The 21720-nt window shown below is 42.3% G+C and overlaps 2 long non-coding RNA genes across 2 annotated transcripts; both read left to right on the plus strand.

Moving 5' to 3' along the window:
• Positions 1-11556: 11556 nt before the first annotated feature.
• On the plus strand, positions 11557-13227 carry LOC138354005 (uncharacterized). The gene is made up of 3 exons (XR_011223381.1): positions 11557-11727; positions 11998-12044; positions 12647-13227. It is a non-coding gene; the product is annotated as an uncharacterized lncRNA (long non-coding RNA).
• A 2849-nt stretch (positions 13228-16076) lies between these two features.
• LOC138354006 (uncharacterized) lies at positions 16077-21425 on the plus strand. The gene is made up of 3 exons (XR_011223382.1): positions 16077-16102; positions 20616-20761; positions 21336-21425. It is a non-coding gene; the product is annotated as an uncharacterized lncRNA (long non-coding RNA).
• The last annotated feature ends 295 nt before the right edge of the window (positions 21426-21720 follow it).

Raw genomic sequence — 21720 nt, forward strand, 5'->3', positions numbered from 1 at the left:
AAAGTTACAACTTCTACTGTAATGTACATTTGAAGCAACTCATTAGAAATGCAGTGGTTTAAAATTTTTGTATAAGGTGCAGGCAGGTATAAGAGTATCCTATAACCTTTGATTCATAAGGAAATCAAACTTTTTCAACAATGTGATATATGCCTCTTCAGGGACACCTGTCGCCCACAATATCTGCTGTCTTACACATTCACTCAAGTCACAGAAGCAAATTGTTCTTCTACACATTCACTCAAGTCTCAGAATACAATACAGTTTTCCAACACATTCGCTACCTCCACTAAGCCTCCAGCTCAGTGTTGCACTCACTAGTAGTGCAGAAGTGTGGCTTCGTCGGTTGGTTCACGCCTTGTGGCTGACAGATCAGAAGCGAGGGCTTATATATCCCACTGTCATCAATTCACCCTAATCACCTCCTTCCTGTTTCACCCTGTAATCATCTGGGCGAGCGGTCCACTTTAATCAAGTTGATAATTTCTATAATACCTCGCCTTTCAGCACATTTCCACACTATTCTATACGATCTGCTGTGTGAGTTTCAGAAAGCCAGGAATATGTCAGCATAGTAGGTACTGTTGTGAGTTGTTATAGCAGATCGTACAGAATAGTGTAGAAATATGCTGAAAGGACTGTACCAATATTTCCAGATTGCACCAAAGCAGCGACTGCGAGCACCTGCATCACCGCAGCTAAGGTACGTCATGTGGCAACACTTTACAAATATTTAACACCTGACTACCTCAACCTTTGCTGTCTCCCACCGTCTAAACTTTTAACACGACACAAACGTGAGAGAAAGTCCTGGAGCCCACGCGTCCTGAACGTGGTTTTCTCTCGTTCTCAACTCTGGTAAAGCCACAGATGTGACTTTACCTCCTGTGAATCTCTTTCTCTGGCCAGGATCACAGTTCATATAATATCGCTAATGATATATTATTACGATTTTGTACTTTGTACATTCTTGATCGTTCATAATGCTCCACTTGTGAACATTATTCTAATTAACGCATTAGAAAGAATAGGAGAGAGAAAGTCGTCACCTAGAGCTGTGGAGTAGAGGAAAGCTCTATTACACCATCTTTTGGTTAGAAAATACCGGTTAGGTGTTTGCAATGAAATTGTGACTTGACAGTCAATGGACAGTTAAGGAACAGTTTCAAGAAACGCTTTGGAATTAGACCTTTCCAAAAAGTCGAATTCATGTAATTGTATATGGCTAATAAATGGTTAGGAAAATCTAATATAATTATGTTATATATACTGAGAATTAACATACTATATCTCAACAGAGCAACACATGTTTCTCCACTACTGGCTGAGTTGAATGCCTCAACTACGTCCAGTCTGTCCTGCTGACGAACCGGATCACTATCACTGATGACGACTGACTTCGACACTATCTGTCGGCAACCATATCGGCAAACTATCTGTTAACATCCAGCCTGATTCACCATCTGTTGGCATGCAAGCTGGTCTACTACCTGTTGTCGAGCAACCTGAACCAACGTCTCGTGCAGCAAAACCCACCATCTGCCCACAAAACTCCTGTCCACCACCTGCTGGCGTTTAACTAACTCTCCACGTTATCAAACACATAAATGACATAAAACAGGTGAAATAGATGGTAAAAAATAGACCAAATGTTAATAAATAGAATAAAATAAAATAAAATCTCCTAGCAACACAACCTTCAAAAGCAGCACAAAATTCTTTCTTCAATTGGCAGTCATTTAACGTATCATTTCCGCTCCAGCTCAGCGGCCGGAAGATATCTTTATTTTCACTCCGTTAAAATTTTGTTATTTACAGCTTTCAAATAAATTTGTATGTAGTAGACACTGTTTTTATACCGCCTGATGTATTGACATTATTGTTGTAAGCTGACTCATCCTACATTAATATAGAACTTATGGGTTGTCCACATTGCCCAAGTCCTACATTGTCTCATGTTATAAACGGGAACTTCATCGTTCAATATTAATAAAGTCCTCTAACAACAATAATTTAAAACCTCATAGATTGAAAATTTTAAACGTTGGAAATCACGAAAGTTTTAAACTTGAGCTGACTAGATAATAGTCGAGTCGGCAAGAAGGAGGTTGCTAGATATACAAATGTTAGATCAAGAGGACAGACTCATGGAACTTCTCTTCATACAAAGTGTTAAGAGAACAAATGAAGGAGACTTGATTACATCATTGAAAATTCCTGCAGACTGGTAGCAACGGAACGTAAGGTCGCTTGTTTGATATTATGTGTGTAAAACCTCATGTATAATGTGACATGCGGGAGGTCAGATATTTAAGGTCCCATGCGTGAGGTCACATGTGAAAGGTCACGGTTTGGACATGAATGGTATTTCATGGAAGGTCACAGGCACTAACACCATCCAAAGTTGTCTGGGTAAATATGTTATCTACCCAGTGTGTGTCTGTGTGCGTGTACTCACCTAGTTGTGTTTGCGGGGGTTGAGCTCTGGCTCTTTGGTCCCGCCTCTGAACCGTTAATCAACAGGTGTACAGATTCCTGAGCCTATCGGGCTCTATCATATCTACACTTGTAACTGTGTATGGTGTCAGCCTTTACCACATCACCTCCTAATGCTTTCCATTTGTCTACCACTCTGACACTAAAAAAGTTCTTTCTAATATATCTGTGGCTCATTTGGGCACTCAATTTCCACCTGTGTCCCCTACTGCGTGTGCCCCTTGTGTTAAATAGCCTGTCTTTATCTACCCTATCAATTCCCTTGAGAATTTTGAATGTGGTGATCATGTCCCCTCTAACACTTCTGTCTTCCAGCGAAGTGAGGTTTAATTCCCGTAGTGTCTCCTCGTAGCTCATACCTCTCAGCTCGGGTACTAGTCTAGTAGCAAATCTTTGAACCTTTTCCAGTTTAGTCTTATCCTTGACTTGATATAGACTCCATGCTTGGGCTGCATACTCCAGGATTGGCCTGACATGTGGTATACAAAGTTCTGAATGATTCTTTACACAAGTTTCTGAATACCGTTCGTATGATGTCTGGGCTACAGCGACCTAGAGAAGGCAGAATATATCAGTGCTCCACACAGTTGACACGTCTCATTGGTAGACTAAGCCTTGGCTTACGTGTACTAAGGGAGGTGGCTGCTTGAAGCCAATATTCCTGCACTATTTTTTACTTTGCTATTATTCACTTGTCTTAACGTAACTCTTCATTTGCCAGTGATTATTCTTATTATTTTGTTTGTTGATTTGTCTGTTACATTTTTATACTCAATTTTATTCATGTCTTGCTTTTCTAACGTAATTAAAATTTCATTGTTAAATTTACTTGTGTTTTGTGTGTCTTCCCATTACCTTACCACAGACGAAAGTTCCAGCTTTTCTCTTTTTTTTTTCTTTATGTGACGAGGCCATGCCCCTAGCTTTTGAAACAGCCGAACACCAACGCGTTACCGTCACATAAAAGTGGGGGCCTGCCCTAGGAGCTTCACTCAGGTACTGGTGCCAAGTAGTAATTTATGGTAAGCGTATTTGGCTTTGGTAACGTAGCTTTTACTATTTTTCATATTCAATTTCATTTTTGTATGGTGCTGTGTGTATTGTGTATTCCGAGAGTAGCATATGGTGAAGGTGAGACAACTTTGGATTACGTGGTGACTGTAGGCCTCAGTCATACTCTTAATTGGTCATCTCTCCCTCCGTGTTATTACTCGTGTTTACCATCTTTTGTCCCTTGGATATTTCTCATATTTTCGACAGATCATCATATTGGTACCCTGGTTCTGTGGTCTGCCCCTGGGTCAAGTGCACCTAATCTTCTGCAATCTGACAGTAGGAGGATAAAGAGGGCCATAGTTCCTCTAGCACGAACTTTAGTTGCTGAATTGGGACCTCAGCAGCAGTTCTGGTCACCAGTTGACACCTCGCACCCCTACACGTCAGTCAGAGATAATGATACATACATTGGTAGGGAATTAGCTTTCTTTTTCAGAGCACAAAAGTTCGCTAATTCTGTAAGTATCATATTAATTTCAGTGGGAAAACTTGCTTATGTCCTATAGAGACTCGGCAAGGTATGCCTACATCCTTGGACTACCAATTTTACTTTTGAGGCAATTAACTGTTTCATTTGTTTTAGAAACTCAGTTTCACCTGTTTAGTAGGATTTTCTTGCCCTTATCCTCTTACATGAGTACCGGGTACAAGATTTCCTGCGACCTTGATTTAATTAATCATTTAACATCTTGTACTTAACTTTAATTGTTAAAGATTCCACAAGATAGGTACCAGTTGCCACGTTGTCCTGTTTCTGACATTCACTATATCACAACGGTATATTCGTTGTGCATTTATTTGCTAATTTCACCATGTTTCGTCTCCAAGCTTTCCGTGCAGATCCAGCAGGTGAAATAGGGACTTTAAGTCGTGCCAAGAGGACTGAATTACAAACTCTTGCACATGAGTATCAACTAGAAGTTCCCTACCAAGCCAACAAAAATGACATACACAATCTGTTACTGGATCATTTCTTAGAGCAAGGTAAGATAGACTCTGAAACTCACGAAACTTACTTTATTGCAGATAAAACTGATTTGGCAACGATGAAACTCAAACTACAGCTGGCCAAGATTGAACGTGAGCAGCAAAGGGAAGCCCTCGAACAACAAAGGGAAGCAGCTGCCATACAAAGGGAAGAACAAGAACGTGAAATCGCCCTCAAGGAACGTGAAGCTGCCTTGAGGAAAGAAGAACACGAACGTGAAATAGCCCTCCAGGAACGTGAGGTTGCAATGCTCCGTGAGCGGGAACGAGTACAGCTTGAAGCAAAACAACGCCAATTGGAGATTCAACGCGAACCTGACAAACACCAAGCGACTCTGGCTATGGAATGTCGTCAACGAGAATTCGCGTTGGAAACTTCACACCTCGCTCAACGCCAGCAAGCTACCGCCAATCTTCCCGTCAGTTTTAATATATCACATGCAAGTAAGTTAATGCCATCATTTGTAGAAACAGAAGTTGACGTGTTTTTCACCACCTTTGAAACCCTTGCTAATCAACTTAGTTGGCCTGCCGACCAATGGGCCACACTTCTCAGAGTACATCTTACAGGTAGAGCTGCAGTCACACTCAGTTCTTTGGCGTCTGAGAATGACTACCAGACTCTGAAACAAGCAGTGTTGGACGCCTACCTTCTCTCCACCGAAAGTTATCGAAGGAAATTTCGTGACCACCTGAAGGCAAGTACCACTACCTTTCTCGAGTTTGCTAACACCAAACGGAGATATTTTATGAATTGGCTGGAAGCAGCACATGTCTCTACTTTTACAGAACTCGTCAACCTGATGCTAGTTGAAGAATTCTTGAGGCGTGTGCTGCCTCCTGTCCGTCTATATTTAGCAGATAAAGAAGAAACCGACTACCTGAAGTGTGCTAAGTCGGCTGACACTTACAGCCTCATCCACCGGCTGACACCAGAACCATCCTCCAGTAAGAAGTCGTGGTACAGTTACTAGAAAGTGAGTACCGATCAAGCTGGCTCGCAATTGTACTGCAAGTATTGTAGACTCTATGGACATACCATAGATAAGTGTGGTAAGTCTCACTACAAAGGTACCACCGAAACGCAAAAACCCAAACCAACTCCTCCTAAGTCCGGTAAGCCTGTGATGAATGTTGGTGTTCATGTTAATGATCTTTCTCTTTTCAGTAACCACCTATATACTGGAACTGTCTCTGCCAATGGTTCAAATCCGGAGGGACGTTTCAAATTGAAGATCTTGAGGGACACAGCGGCTCTTCAATCGATCATCTTGAAGTCGGCTGTGCCCAACATCGCCTACACCGGAGAAACTGTCTTCATCACTGACCTCACTGCTACCACTCCTTATCCTCTCGCCAGAGTCCACCTGGATTGTCCCTTCGTGAACGGAGAAGTCCAAGTCGCCGTCAGGGAAAAGCCTTTTCCCATGCCCGGAGTGCAACTTCTCCTAGGCAACGACTTGGCAAAAGACCTGCAACCAACCAACCTGATCGTCATGGACAAACCCCAGGTGTGTACCTCTGTGCCAGATAACCCTATATTAGAGTATGTTCCAGCAAAGGTTCAAGAGAGTGATGAAGTTTCTCCTCCGGTTCTAGTGACCACCCGTGCACAAGCCGCACGACCACAGCCAGCTGACTCTACTGCTACCGCTGTCCCTCAAGACCCTCAGAAACTACCCCCGAATCTGACCAAGTTGGAGTTCCGTAAGTTACAGAGGGAAGATCTTACCTTAACACCATTATTTTTCCAGGCTGAGACTCAACCCGACAGTATTCCTGGGTTCTTCCTAGAAAACGACTTGCTCTACCGCAGATATAGACCCAGTAAACTGAAGGAGGAGGACGATTGGGCCAACGTTGAACAACTTGTGATTCCTGCCAGCCTGCGGCCCACTATTCTACACCTGGCCCACGGAGCACTCTCCCACTACGGATTCAACAAAACTTACCATGGAATCCGTCAAGACTACTACTGGCCAGGTATGGTAAATAGCGTCAAACAGTACGTAAAACAGTGTCATACATGTCAGATGGCAGGTAAACCGAACATCTCTATTCCCAGAGCGCCACTGATCCCCATACAGGTGCCTGCGGAACCTTTCCACAGACTTAATATAGACTGTGTTGGTCCTTTAACTCGGACCAGTTCAGGTAACGCCTATATCTTAACCATCCTGTGTCCTACCACCAGATTCCCCATAGCAGTTCCAGTGAAGAACATTACGGCTGCTACGGTTGTGAAGCACTTATTGAAGATCTTCACCCAGTATGGATTTCCCAGGGAGGTTCAGAGCGACTGTGGCACCAACTTCACCAGTGATCTCTTCAAAAGGACACTGGAGGAGTTCAACATCAAACAGGTATTGTCCAGCCCCTATCATCCTGCTTCACAGGGTTCTCTTGAGCGTAGTCATCAGACTATCAAAGCACTCCTGAAAAAGTTTTGTAGTGAAACCTCTAAGGATTGGGATAAGCAAATAGATCTGATGATGCATATATTTCGAAGTCTTCCCAATGAGTCCCTAGGAGTATCTCCTTATGAGATGCTCTACGGCCGTAAGTGCCGTACTCCCCTCAAGGCTTTCAAAGACTCTCTACGTGATGCCACCTTCAGTGAGCATCAGAATGTGCCCCATTTTCTTCAAAACCTTCAACACATTCTAGAGAGAGTCCACAGTTTTGCCCAAGATAATCTATTGAAAGCACAGGAGAGGATGAAGACTCATTACGACCAGACCAGCAAAGTAAGAAAATTTAAGCCGGGAGACTTCGTCCTTGCTTACTTCCCTATCCCAGGTTCTCCTTTACAAAACAGGTTTTCAGGACCCTACCGCATCAAGGAGTGCAGAAACAACCATAACTACGTTCTAGAGACTCCAGAGAGGCGGCGGAAGACCCAGCTGTGCCACGTCAACCTCCTGAAGCTATATAATGGTACTCCTCCCACTGTCATGCTAAACTACTCTGCTTTTACAGAACCATACATCCACAGTGAGACCTTCCCTGCTTCTCCTCCCGAAAGCACTGACAAGGAGTCAGCGCTTTCTAATTCAGAAATCCTTAATGATCTTCCTAACTATTTTCAGGACAAACATATTGCACCTCTCGTCAAAATCTTCAGAGAACATCAGGAGTTGTTCCGAGATGACCTCCAAGAGTGTAATGTTACCCAGCACGACATCCAACTGCTCCCCGCCACCCGGCCGATTCGTCAACCCTTCTACCGAATCAGCCCTAGCAAGAAGGAAGTCATGCGTGCTGAGGTGCAGTACCTCTTGGATCATGGACTGGCTACACCTTGTGAGTCCCCCTGGGCCTCACCCTGTATCTTGGTGCCAAAACCCCAAGGTAAGGTGAGGCTATGTACTGACTATCGTAAGTTAAATAACGTGACTGTCAAGGATGCATACCCCTTGCCAAGGATAGATGACATTCTTGACGCCATTGGTAATGCCCAGTACTTGTCCCAAGTGGACTTGCTTAAGGGGTATTACCAAGTGTGCTTAACGGAGCGAGCTAAAGAAATATCTGCCTTTATCACTCTTTTTGGACTTTTCAGATATGAACGCCTTCCTTTCGAACTATGTAATGCCCCGGCCACCTTTCAGAGAGCTGTCAACCGTGTCATCCAGGGCTTGGATAACACGTACGCCTATTTGGATGATATCGTCGTAGCATCCAACACCTGGAGTGAACATCTGCTCCAGCTGCGACGACTGTTCGCCAAGTTCCTGACAGCCGGCCTCACCATCAACCTGGGCAAGTCCACCTTCGCGAAAGGTAAAGTGCGTTATCTGGGTCATGTTATTGGGAGTGGCAGCCTAGCTCCGTTAAACTCACACACTCAAGCCATCCAACATTATCCACAGCCTACCACCAGGAAGCAGCTCCTGCGCTTCCTTGGTCTTGCCTCCTACTACCGTAGGTTTGTGAGAAATTTCAGTACAGTCGCCACACCTTTAATCCTATTAACCAGTCCCAAGCAACGGTATGCAGCAAACCATTGCTTTCGAACAACTCAAATTCCTCCTCTGTTCTAATCCCATTCTCGCCTCGCTAGATATCACCAAGCCTTTCGTCCTTCATGTCGACGCCAGTGGTACCGGCGTTGGTGGTGTCCTGATGCAGCAACGAGGCGAGGAGGTTCTACCTGTCAGCTACTACAGCTACAAATTGAAACCACACCAGAGGAACTACAGCACTATTGAAAAGGAGCTACTATCCATCGTCCTGAATCTCCAACACTTCGCTCCGTACCTAAAAGGTGCCAGGTCTACCACCATCTTCTCAGACCACAACCCTCTCCGCTTCTTACATCAAGCCCAATTCACTAACCAGCGTCTTCTACGATGGGCTTTATATTTACAAGATTTCAACCTGGAGATCCGCTATATCAAGGGTTCTGACAACATCATAGCCGATGCCCTCTCCAGAGTTTATGAAGTAGAAGCAACTCCACCTATTACTCCACCACATAACGACGTACTTCTTCCAGAACCGCAGGCTTCGGGGGAGAGTTGTGACGATAATCTCTTTCAAGAGAGATTGAGCCTGCTCTTCCCTCCAAAGTACGTCCCATTAACAAATAATATAGAAGATATATCCAACAAGTATCACCAAAACGTTTTGCCCAGAGAGCAAAACGTATCCAGCACCGGTGCACCTGCTCGCCCCCGCCACCATTAACCGGCAAACTGCTTGTTCATCGCCTGCCGGTCGCTGATTGGCTGGTGTCCAGCGCACCTGCCCCACCACCCTCCTCCACAAGTTGATGTCTGGGCTACAGCAACCTAGAGAAGGCAGAATATATCAGTGCTCCACACAGTTGACACGTCTCATTGGTAGACTAAGCCTTGGCTTACGTGTACTAAGGGAGGTGGCAGCTTGAAGCCAATATTCCTGCACTATTATTTACTTTGCTATTATTCACTTGTCTTAACGTAACACTTCATTTGCCAGTGATTATTCTTATTATTTTGTTTGTTGATTTGTCTGTTACATTTTTATACTCAATTTTATTCATGTCATGCTTTTCTAACGTAATTAAAATTTCATTGTTAAATTTACTTGTGTTTTGTGTGTCTTCCCATTACCTTACCACAGACGAAAGTTCCAGCTTTTCTCTTATTTTTTCTTTATGTGACGAGGCCATGCCCCTAGCTTTTGAAACAGCCGAACACCAACGCGTTACCGTCACAATACATATGTCATTATATATGTAGATTTTGCAAAGCTTGTGGTATTCTACCTCACGAAAGAGTTGTTAAGAAGAGAGAGACGCATACTTTTGGATAGGATGTCTTAAATTCAATTAGGAAATGGTTTCCTTTAAAGATACAGAGTTAAGGTAAATGGAGTCAAGTTCAAGTTGGAAAATGTGGGAACATGTCAGAACCTTCAACAATGAAATCATGTTTAATCTATTTAATTTTAATTACAGGATCAATTAATAATTTAGAATGGATTAATAATTTATTATTAATCCATTCAATTTATTAACTTAAGTCCCTTAATTTAATAAAAATAGCATTAAAAACTGATTCATCCTTCAATTTTATTGACGTTCTTATATTATGTGATCAAGGTATTCAACAGTTTCTTATTACAATGTAGGTAGGTAGACATAGCATTTAAAGCATATTAAATAAGAAGCTCTGTATATACATTAGAAATGTCAGAGGAACTGTTAAGCAAAGATTTCTTATGAAATTCCTGACAACTGTTAAAGGTGTGTGTTTACAGTTCTCTTGTAAAGATTGTAGTCAATTATATTTAGGGTAAACAAATAAACACTTTGGCCAGACAACTAAATTTCATAACTGAAGCATGTCAGGAGTCCAGTCCAGGGAGACCAGTCCCATGAGACCAGTCCCATGAGACCAGTCCCAGGAAAGAAGTCTTCTTATCTCCCACAGAGTCGTGAACCCGTCGTCCATCAACCACCACAATGAAGGTGTTAATGGTTGTCTTCCTGACGGCTGTAGTGATGCTGGCATTTGCCCGACCCCAATTTGGTGAACATGGAGGTTTCAGTAGTGAACGCGAAGACAACGCGTGCCTTTGTATGTATAAATTGTGATGATGTTATTTGTACTAACAGCTGCTGCATTAGTCGTAACAGCAGCAGTAATCGTAAAGACAGTGTTAATTATTGTTTTGTTTGCTGTACTAACGAGCAGCTGAAGTAGTAGTAACAGCAGCAACATTGGTAGTGGAAATGTTGATTGATGCAAATATGTTAATAATAATGTTATTAATAATGGTAATGATGTTATAATTATGTTAGCTGTACTAACAAGAACAGCATTAGTAGCGGTTGTGAAGTTACCTGTACCAACAGTAGTGATAACAGCAGCAGCACCGGTTGTGTAATTGTTAATTGCAATGGTGGTTGCTGCACTAACAGAAAATTTAGTCTCATTATCAACAGCAACGGTAGGGAAAGTAGGTCTTGTTGTCGTAATAGCAATATTAGTCAATATTTAGAAAATGTAATTATGGTTGAGAGGGAGAGTTTCGAAACTCCTTAATGCTAGACGAAAACCTAAAGCCACACTTGGCACGTTTTTAGAACCTATGATATTCGCCGTTGAGCTTCATAACAATTTACATTCATGATTAGTAATGTTAATAACGAGACCTATGTATTCAGTCAGAGAAGAGAGAGCAAGAATTTGGATCTATATAAATAAGATCATGAGGATGTCAGAAAACTGATCGTTGGAAATACCAACAATGAAATTAAATATAAAAACATATAATCCGAGGTTTTAAAGGAATGCGAGGACGAACTCTGATATTCACTAAGGGTTAGTCACAAAATATCGATCTACGAGGCAAAACTTGTATATCCATGGAAAATTTGGAGAAAATATAATCCGGCATTAGGGCAGCCCCTGTTGTGAATAGTAAGCCTTATTGTTGCAAATGTAATTGTCATGAGACTGGAAAAATAATTATGAAGGAAACAAAGGCAATATATGATTATCAACAGCATGGTACACAATGAGAAATACAAACACAAACAGAAGCACGTGGAATTAACACACTGTTAAGCATTTGGTGATATTTATGTTATTTTACCATGGGTTACAGATAAGGTTTGTGGCAACAGCACAACCTGTGTGAAATGCGTCAGAGCCCTGAGACTGAAAATTAGTGTCATGAAGAGATGCCTAGGAACCAGTAAGTATATTTCAAACCTTACCATCTTCCTCACTTTGACTGACACACAGGTGCCATCTACTTCACCTTACGTGACACAAAACTGGCTCTGTCTTAAGTGACACTTAAGTGACACTATAATAATGCTAATTATTAATATAATTTCAAACATTAAAAACAATAATAGGATTACTAAGAATTTGAACTGTTTAATCCACTGTCATACAACCTCTGTTTATTTTCGTAAGCAGACATAAGGCAAACTGTTACTAACACATGTAATATTTCCAGATTGCAGCAAAGCAGTGACTGCGAGCACCTGCATCACCACAGCTAAGGTACGTCATGTGGCAACACTTTACAAATACTTTACACCTGATCACCTCAAACTTTGCTGTCTCCCACCGTCTAAACTTTTAACACGACACAAACGTGAGAGAAAGTCCTGGAGCCCACGCTTCCTGAATGTGGTTTTCTCTCGTTCTCCATTCTGGTAAAGCCAGTGAAGTGACTTTACCTCCTGTGAATCGCTTTCTCTGTCCAGGATAACAGTTCGTATAATATCGCTATTGATATATTATTACGATTTTGAACTTTGTACATTTTTGATCGTTCATAATGCTCCACTTGTGAACATTATTCTAATTAACGCATTAAAAAGAATAGGAGAGAGAGAAAGTCGTTACGTAGAGCTGTAGTGTTGAGGAAAGCTCTATTACACTATCTTTTGGTCAGAAAATACCAGTTAGGTGTTTGTAATGAAACTGTAACTTGACAGTCGATGATCAGTTAAGGAACATTTTTCAAGAAACTTTTTGGAATTTGATCTTTCTAAAAAGACAAATTCACGTATTTGTATATGGCTAATAAATGGTGAGCAAAAACTAAGTTATTTAATTATGTTATATATATTGTGAATTAACATACTATATCTCAACAGAACAACACATGTTTCACCACTACTGGCTGAGTTGAATGCATCAACTACGTCCAGTCTGTCCTACTGACGAACCGGATCACTATCACTGATGACGACTGACCTCCACGCTGTCTTTTGGCAACCATATTGACTCTCTATTTGTTGGCAACCATATTGGCTCACCATCTGTTGGGATGCAGCCTGATTTATAATCTGTTGGCATGCAAGCTGCAAGTTGGTTCAGGCTGTTGGTATGCAGCCTGAACCAACGTCTCATGCAGCAAAACCCTCCATCAGCCAACAAAACTCCTATCCACTACTTGCTGGCGTGTAACTCTCTCACCACGTTATCAAACACATAAATGGCACAAAACAGATGAAAGATATAGTTAAAGATAGAAAGAATGTCAACAAATAAAATAAATACAAATATTCCCCCTAGCAGCACAAGCCTTCAAAAGCAGCACGCAATTCTTTCCTTAATTGGCAGTCATTTAATGTATCATCTCCGCTCCAGCCCATCGGCCGGAAGATATCTTTATCTATACTCTATTAATGTTTTGTCATTTACAGCTTTAAAATAAATTTGCTTGTAGTAGAAACGTTTTTTTATAATTCCTGGTGTATTGACATTATTGCTGACAGCTGACTCATCCTACATTAAAGCCCAAGTCCAACATTCTCGTGCAGGCAAAGGTAAGAACAGCAAAAATGATGTACCACTTATACATGATCACAGATCATGTATAATGATCACAGATCAATTACGTTGCACCTTTCCTTGCTCTAGTGCCTAGCGAAACAATTGCTGGGAGGGCTGGAAAAGATGCTAAACAAAGTCATGAGGATCATCCTCGCGTTCACTCGTGCTACTTAAATTACTAAACATGTCGAAGAAACTGAATATCCCATGTGTAAGTGATCGGATCATTGAAATCAATGCTTTAATTGGTATTAAGATTATTAATAATTGATATTTATAAATTGGTATAAAAACGGTGCTATTAAGCTAACCTGTCCCAACCCCTGCATTGACGCCCTCGATGCCTTCTTTATTGATGGCCAGAATCCTTCCAAATGGATTACAAAAACTTCAAATATACTCAGAATGAGTAATGTTAATGAGCTCTTCGAAGAGAGACAGCAATGTACTTTCCTACACCTTGAAAAATCACCCTCTCCAAATTTCTGTCTCGCCCCCCCCCCCTTCCCATCCAAGAAGCTGATTACAGAACCCTTGCTCTGACAGGAAACAAAGTACAATGTTTTATACCAAATTGATAGTTTGGTCAAAGAGAGCTCCCGCTTCCATATTATTCACACTGATGTTTCTTGCACTAGTCCCATGGCGCAGCTGGAGTGCAGTTGTTGTGACAGCGAGAGATGGCTCCCTCTCCTATGAGTGGGGAGTTTGAATAAATAACTGGGCCTCAAGTTTTCAAACATAATTGATTGTCATAATCCATGCTCTCAAACGAGTATATGTACCCAATGTCGACACATTAGTTGTAAGTGACTCCCAGTCATCCTTGATTGCACTCATCTAACCAAGGCATAACTGTGACGTGCTCCAGTCTGAAGCTAGGCACAGATATAATGACATTATCAGTGAGGAAAACAAAGATTGTTTCCTGTAGATTCCTTCTCATATTGGTCTCTCAATGCATGATAGAACTGATGAGTTAGTCAAAACATTTACTAGTAACGGAGGAATTGTTACCGATTTTAGATTGTCTTTCATTAGGCTGAATGCTTCCTGTTAACTACTAGTTAATGATTTCGAGGATCAATGTCCCCGAGGCCCGATCTCAGACATCAGGACTGTTGGTTGCAAGTCTGAGCAATTCTGAGCAAGTCTGAGCAATTCGTCGAACAGCAAGGCTGTTCGACGTGACTACTCGCAGCCTGGCGTACGAGTCACAGCCTGGTTGATCAGGAATCCTTTCAAGGTGCTTGTCGAGTTCTCGTTTGTACACTGCGAGAGGCAGGCCATTTATGCCCCCGTATGTGTAGAGGAAAAGTGTTGAAAACTCTTGGGCCTTCGATGTTGATCGAGTTCTCAGGGTGCCTGTTGCACCTTTGTTTTTCAGTGGGGCTATTTTGCACATCTTGCCATGCCTCTTGGTCCTATGTGCTGTTATTTCTTGCGGTCCCAATAATTTAGACGTTTCATTGAGTGAATTGTAGCTGTAAAGGAGCTTTGCACGTTCTCCAAGCTAGCAATGTCTCTGGCTTTGAATGGGGCTGATAGTGTGCAACAATTTTCCACTGTAGTGAGCATTAGTGTTTAAAAAAGTATCATCATTTGCATGGAATCTTTTATTTGGAACGTTCTACATATCCAACCCGTCACTTTTCATGCAGTTGTGATAGCAATTTTGTTATGTTTTAAAAAGTAAGATCTTCCGAAATCTTGAGGTTATCTTGAGATGACTCGGCGTCACCGCGGTTAGGTCCTCGACCAGGCCTCCTTTTTTTACACACACACCCCTGGAAGCAGCCCGTAGCAGCTGTCTAACTCCCAAGTACCTATTTACTGCTAGGTGAACAGTGCCATCAAGGTAAAAGAAACTCTGCCCATTTGTTTCCGCCTTCACCGGGGATCGAACCCGGAACCTCAGGACTACGAATCCCGAGCGCTGTCCACTCAGCTCTCAGGCCCCCATGATCACATCTGTATCTTTTACATTGCCATTTCTTTCAATAGTGTGATTTGACTTTATTTTATATGTGGTTGTTGCTTTCATATTTTTATTTTTTGCATAGTGCAGTCATTGGAACCTATCCTCATTAAACATCATGTTATTTTCTGTGGCCCATTGAAAGACTTTATCACCATCGGACTCGAGGTTTGCTGTGTCCCGGGAACAGCAACAAAATATAGCAGAGTTAAGGCCAAGTGAAATTCACTCCAGTTTTCTATCTATCATCATTCTATTATGCCATGGAGATCCGCACACAAATATGGATCATCCTATAAGGTCAGCAGACTTGGAGACGTTACCACAGCAAAGCTTAGACAAGTACCTCTTAGACAACACCTGCTAGTGTTGACATGACTAACTGTAAACTCTGTCAGCAGAACTATTCATATAGTTTTGCACCACTAAGTAATCGAACGTGAAAAGAAAATCTGAATTCAGAGATAACTCTCTCAATAGTGACCAAGAAATGTGAAAGTACCCCCCTTTCAAAACGATGAAATTACCAGATATATATTGTAAACAAGGCGAAGGTGATAAATGAGAAACTGTCAGCCTAACGAGTCGTGGATGGCTCCTCCAGATGATTACAAGGTGACAGGAAGGGGAAGATGATGGAGAGTAACAGGAAGGAGGAAATGGGGGTGACAGGAATAGGGGGATGGGGGTGACTGTAATAAGGGGATGGGGGGATATTGAAGAATACATATATAAAACCACGCTTAATGTTCTGTCAGTCACAAGGTGTGGAGCAGCCGACGAAGCTACACTACAGGTGAGTGTCACGCTAAACTTGGGACCTTAGTGAAGGCAGCGTGTGTGTGTGTACTCACTTAGTTGTCCTTACGGGGGTTGAGCTTCGGCTCTTTGGTCCCGAATGTTCCAAAATGTATGTGTATGTGTGCGTGTGTGAGAAAACATGTGTGTTGTAGTCAGACTTGAATGAATGTGTTTTGCCGTCATCGGAATGAATGTTGCAGAACTGAGGCGGAGTCCCACGTTACAAGCACAGCTGAAGAAGTTTATCCCACTGTTTAACCATTCATATGACTGTGTGAGTTAAACATGTCTACAATATTGCCATACATACTGGTAATATAAAAGATTTTCTAGCAGTGCACATTTCATGAGTTGCTTGCAACGCACATTACAGTAGAAGTTATATACCTGTCTCGAGTCCATCTAAAATAATACATTTATTTCAGCCTTTTTGCCTCTCGTGTTCTCTGGCTTAGTAGCCGCTCTACCAGGGGAAGCCGACTATGGTGACGGTATTGACACTATGTTGCCCTTAAGACTGGTTAGGAAGGTATAGAGGGGATACGTTTAACACGTGACAGGATAATGGAAAAAAAGGCAGAAAAAAACAACCCAAGACCGAATTGGAGGCTGTTTGAAGTGAGGTGTCATAGGGCCTCTCCTGGGACCTCTTTTGATTATTTATATAACATATTTACACGTGAATGAACAATAGAGTTAGGAAATTTCTTGTTGATACTAAAATATGGAGCAATAAATAAATAACAAATAAATTAATTGCAGAAATTAATAACAAATTGATAGAGGTATATGAATGCTGATATTTTCGAGTTATAAAATAGTAAACATGTAAGAAATGAATAATATTTATATTGCCAAATCATAACGCAAAGATCAGCAAGTCAGGTTAGTAAGAATTAGAAACTAACAAACTTAGGAATTAATGATTGAAATAAAGCATATAAGATACGATAAACAGTTTCATATATAATAAATTTATTATTATTTAATCCATTGTAATATCTTTAATAACTTAAATGAAACAACAAAGCATTACAATATGAGCTTATCTTAGGTTGAGTTAATGTTATTTTATATCCAGCGATCGAGGTGTTGATCATCTTGTCTTATTAGAGAATTTGTATACACTCCTACTGCAGTTATATATATATATATACATATATATATACATATATATATATATATATATATATATATATATATATATATATATATATATATATATATATATATATATATATATATATATATATATATATATGCGGAAAATCCACAGAGAAATATGAAATGAGGTGAACGTTTCGGCTTTGTTAAAGCCTTTGTCAACACCAGACTGACTCAGTCTGGTGTCAGTCTGGTGTTGACAAAGGCTTTAACAAAGCCGAAACGTTCACCTCATTTCATATTTCTCTGTGGATTTTCCGCATAAAATGATCAGTGTTTTGTGATCGTCAATTGCATATGTATATATATATATATATATATATATATATATATATATATATATATATATATATATATATATATATATATGAAATTGGGAAGAGTTTACAATATCCTAAGAGGAAGTGATAGCCGAGGCTATTTGAACCACTTCCCCGCCGGCACTCGGATGGTAATCTTGGGCATAGCATTTTATCAAATCACCTCATTCTTTGGGGCACACGTGAGGAACACAAATAGCCTCGGCTATCACTTCCTTATGTCCGGTCGTGATGGTCAAGCGGATTAAGGCGTCCCTGTACATACCAGTTGTGGGAGTATGGGTTCGAGTCACTTCTGGGGTGTGAGTTTTCAGTTGTATATAGTCCTGGGGACCATTCAGGCTTGTTTGCATTTGTGTTCCTCACGTGTGCCCCAAAGAATGAGGTGATTTGATAAAATGCTATGCCCAAGATTACCATCCGAGTGCCGGCGGGGAAGTGGTTCAAATAGCCTCGGCTATCACTTCCTTATGTCCGGTCGTGATGGTCAAGCGGATTAAGGCGTCCCTGTACATACCAGTTGTGGGAGTATGGGTTCGAGTCACTTCTGGGGTGTGAGTTTTCAGTTGTATATAGTCCTGGGGACCATTCAGGCTTGTTTGCATTTGTGTTCCTCACGTGTGCCCCAAAGAATGAGGTGATTTGATAAAATGCTATGCCCAAGATTACCATCCGAGTGCCGGCGGGGAAGTGGTTCAAATAGCCTCGGCTATCACTTCCTTATGTCCGGTCGTGATGGTCAAGCGGATTAAGGCGTCCCTGTACATACCAGTTGTGGGAGTATGGGTTCGAGTCACTTCTGGGGAGTGAGTTTTCAGTTGTATATAGTCCTGGGGACCATTCAGGCTTGTTTGCATATATATATATATATATATATATATATATATATATATATATATATATATATATATATATATATATATATATATATATATATATATATATATATATATATATGCATAATATATTAATATGCATATCAATATATGCATAAATAGTGGGGTACCCGGGGAAGACAATCTCTCTCCCTGAACCTCCATTCCACCCTTTATCTTTTCCCCTCTCTTCACCTCTCCCATCTTCCTTCCCTCTTCCCCATTTCATTTGTCCTTCCCTCCCTCCCCTTTTTCCTCCGAACCGCACCCCTTCACTATTTTCGTCCTCCCCACCATCCCCTTTCTTCCCCACCCTCACCCCCATCCACCAACACTTTCCCTCTTCCCTGTTATCTCGAGCAGTTAGACATTTCCTTTCTCTTCCTCTCTCTATCTCCCCAATCTTCCCTTGACCCCCCCCCCCCCAGTCCTCAGCTCCTCTCTCTCTCTCTCTCTCTCTCTCTCTCTCTCTCTCTCTCTCTCTCTCTCTCTCTCTCTCTCTCTCTCTCTCTCTCTCTCTCTCTCTCTCTCTCTCTCTCTCTCTCTCTCTCTCTCTCTCTCTCTCTCTCTCTCTCTCTCTCTCTCTCTCTCTCTCTCTCTCTCTCTCTCTCTCTCTCTCTCTCTCTCTCTCTCTCTCTCTCTCTCTCTCTCTCTCTCTCTCTCTCTCTCTCTCTCTCTCTCTCTCTCTCTCTCTCTCTCTCTCTCTCTCTCTCTCTCTCTCTCTCTCTCTCTCTCTCTCTCTCTCTCTCTCTCTCTCTCTCTCTCTCTCTCTCTCTCTCTCTCTCTCTCTCTCTCTCTCTCTCTCTCTCTCTCTCTCTCTCTCTCTCTCTCTCTCTCTCTCTCTCTCTCTCTCTCTCTCTCTCTCTCTCTCTCTCTCTCTCTCTCTCTCTCTCTCTCTCTCTCTCTCTCTCTCTCTCGCTCTCTCTCTCTCTCTCTCTCTCTCTCTCTCTCTCTCTCTCTCTCTCTCTCTCTCTCTCTCTCTCTCTCTCTCTCTCTCTCTCTCTCTCTCTCTCTCTCTCTCTCTCTCTCTCTCGCTCTCTCTCTCTCTCTCTCTCTCTCTCTCTCTCTCTCTCTCTCTCTCTCTCTCATCCCTACCCCAAGAAGAAGCATTGATATATGCCTCTCAGTACCTCCTTCTCTCACACTACGTGGTGAGAGGGCAGATCGCCAGTGTTAAAGTCCACGGTAATCACATGCCACATTTCACACTTGACGATATGAAAATGGCCTGCCCTACGGGTGTTTATAATGACTAATATTTCTAAAAGCATTTAACTTATGCCTACCCCGCCCAGCCTATGTCCGTCCTGTACCCCAGACCATTAACACTACAAAATTTGGATGTCCGACCTTCAAGTTTGGACTGACAGACAGAGACACAGAGAGACATTTTTATAGATGCAGATAACTGCTATGGCTGCGTGTACACTTTCCTTATGAAGAATATAATAACTTATGTGTATTTTAGAGTTTGGCAGGAGACCAGTCTTAGGGGACCAGTCCCAGGAGACCAGTCTCAGGAGACCAGTCCCAGGAGACCAGTCCCAGAAGACCCGTCCCCGGAGACCAGTCCCATGAGACCAGTCCCAGGAGGCCAGTCCCATGAGTCCAGTCCCAGGAGATCAGTCCCAGGAGACCAGTCCCATAAGACCAGTCCCATGAGATCAGTCCCATGAGACCAGTCCCTGGAGACCAGTTCCATGAGACCAGTCCCCGGAGACCAGTCCCATGAGACCAGTCCCAGGAGGCCAGTCCCATGAGTCCAGTCCCAGGAGATCAGTCCCAGGAGACCAGTCCCATAAGACCAGTCCCATGAGATCAGTCCCAGGAGACCAGTCCCATGAGACCAGTCCCAGGAGACCAGTCCCAGGAGACCAGTCCCAGGAGACCAGTCCCATGAGACCAGTCCCATGAGATCAGTCCCAGGAGACCAGTCCCATGAGATCAGTCCCAGGAGACCAGTCCCATGAGGCCAGTCCCAGGAGACCAGTCCCATGAGACCAGTCCCATGAGATCAGTCCCAGGAGACCAGTCCCATGAGACCAGTCCCATGAGATCAGTCCCAGGAGACCAGTCCCATGAGACCAGTCCCAGGAGACCAGTCCCAGGAGACATAACCAGTGAGCAGATCTTCTTGTCTCCCCCACAGAGAGTCGTGAACCCGTCACCCATCAACCACCACAATGAAGGTGATAATGGTTGTCCTCCTGACGGCTGGTGTCCTGATGGCAGCTGACTTAGCTGCCGGTCACAAAGGCCACGCTGGTGACCACGAGGGTCATGACCACTGTCTTGGTAAGTGCTAGTGATGATCAACAGCAGCTGCAGTGGTCGAGACAGCAGCTGCAGTGGTCGTGACAGCACCAATAACGGTGGTGGGAACTGTTAATAGTTGTAATTTTCAGCTGTACTGACAATAGTTGTAGTCCTGGTATCAGCTATGGTAGGTGGAAGTCGGTCCTGATGTCTTAGTAGATATATTAATCAATATTGTGAGATAAAAGGTGATTGTAGTTGAGAGTGAGAGCTTCGATACTCTTTTTAAGCTCGATTAAGATCCAAACCCCTACTATAGCTCTCAAATCCACGTGTATTAAGAGCTGAGGGAAGCTTCTCCGATGCTCTGACTGCCCTCAGCCTTCTACTCTAGCAAGGAAATATTAATTTAAAGTGTACCTGTCTGGACTCAAGAGGCTCGTCTTTAGGCTCTTGAATCAAGACAGATTTGGGAAAAGAGCGAATATACTATTTGAAACTCAAAGGTTTAAAACATGTTGTGGTATACCAACATAATTATACGGTGCGGTATACCAACACGAAGAGCATAGTACTGATTTGGCGATAATGTTGATATTTGTCGATGTTACAGAGGAGGTCTGTGGCACGGTGAGTGCCTGTGAGCAGTGTGTCGGAGACCTGAAGCTGCCAGAGTCTCTCAAGATGGGCTGCTTAGGTGACGGTAAGTACCTTACTCGCCTTGCCTGACACATAGGTGGCTCCATCTGCCTTATCTTGACTGACACTATAATTATACTAATATATAATATTTAATAAATATTGAAAATAATATTTTCATAATTATATTGATTTCCATGATGGTTAAAACTGTTTATTTTTTGTTCTTAACTGACATTAGAAAAATATGTACTAATATATACAACAGCTTCTGGTTGCAACAGCGCAGCAAGTGCGGCCGAATGCATCAACGCTGCTTATGGCAAGGTATGTCAACTGTCAACACGTTGCACATGTCA

The sequence above is a fragment of the Procambarus clarkii genome, chromosome 61 (assembly GCF_040958095.1).
Source record: "Procambarus clarkii isolate CNS0578487 chromosome 61, FALCON_Pclarkii_2.0, whole genome shotgun sequence".
Taxonomy (NCBI): Eukaryota; Metazoa; Arthropoda; class Malacostraca; order Decapoda; family Cambaridae; genus Procambarus; species Procambarus clarkii.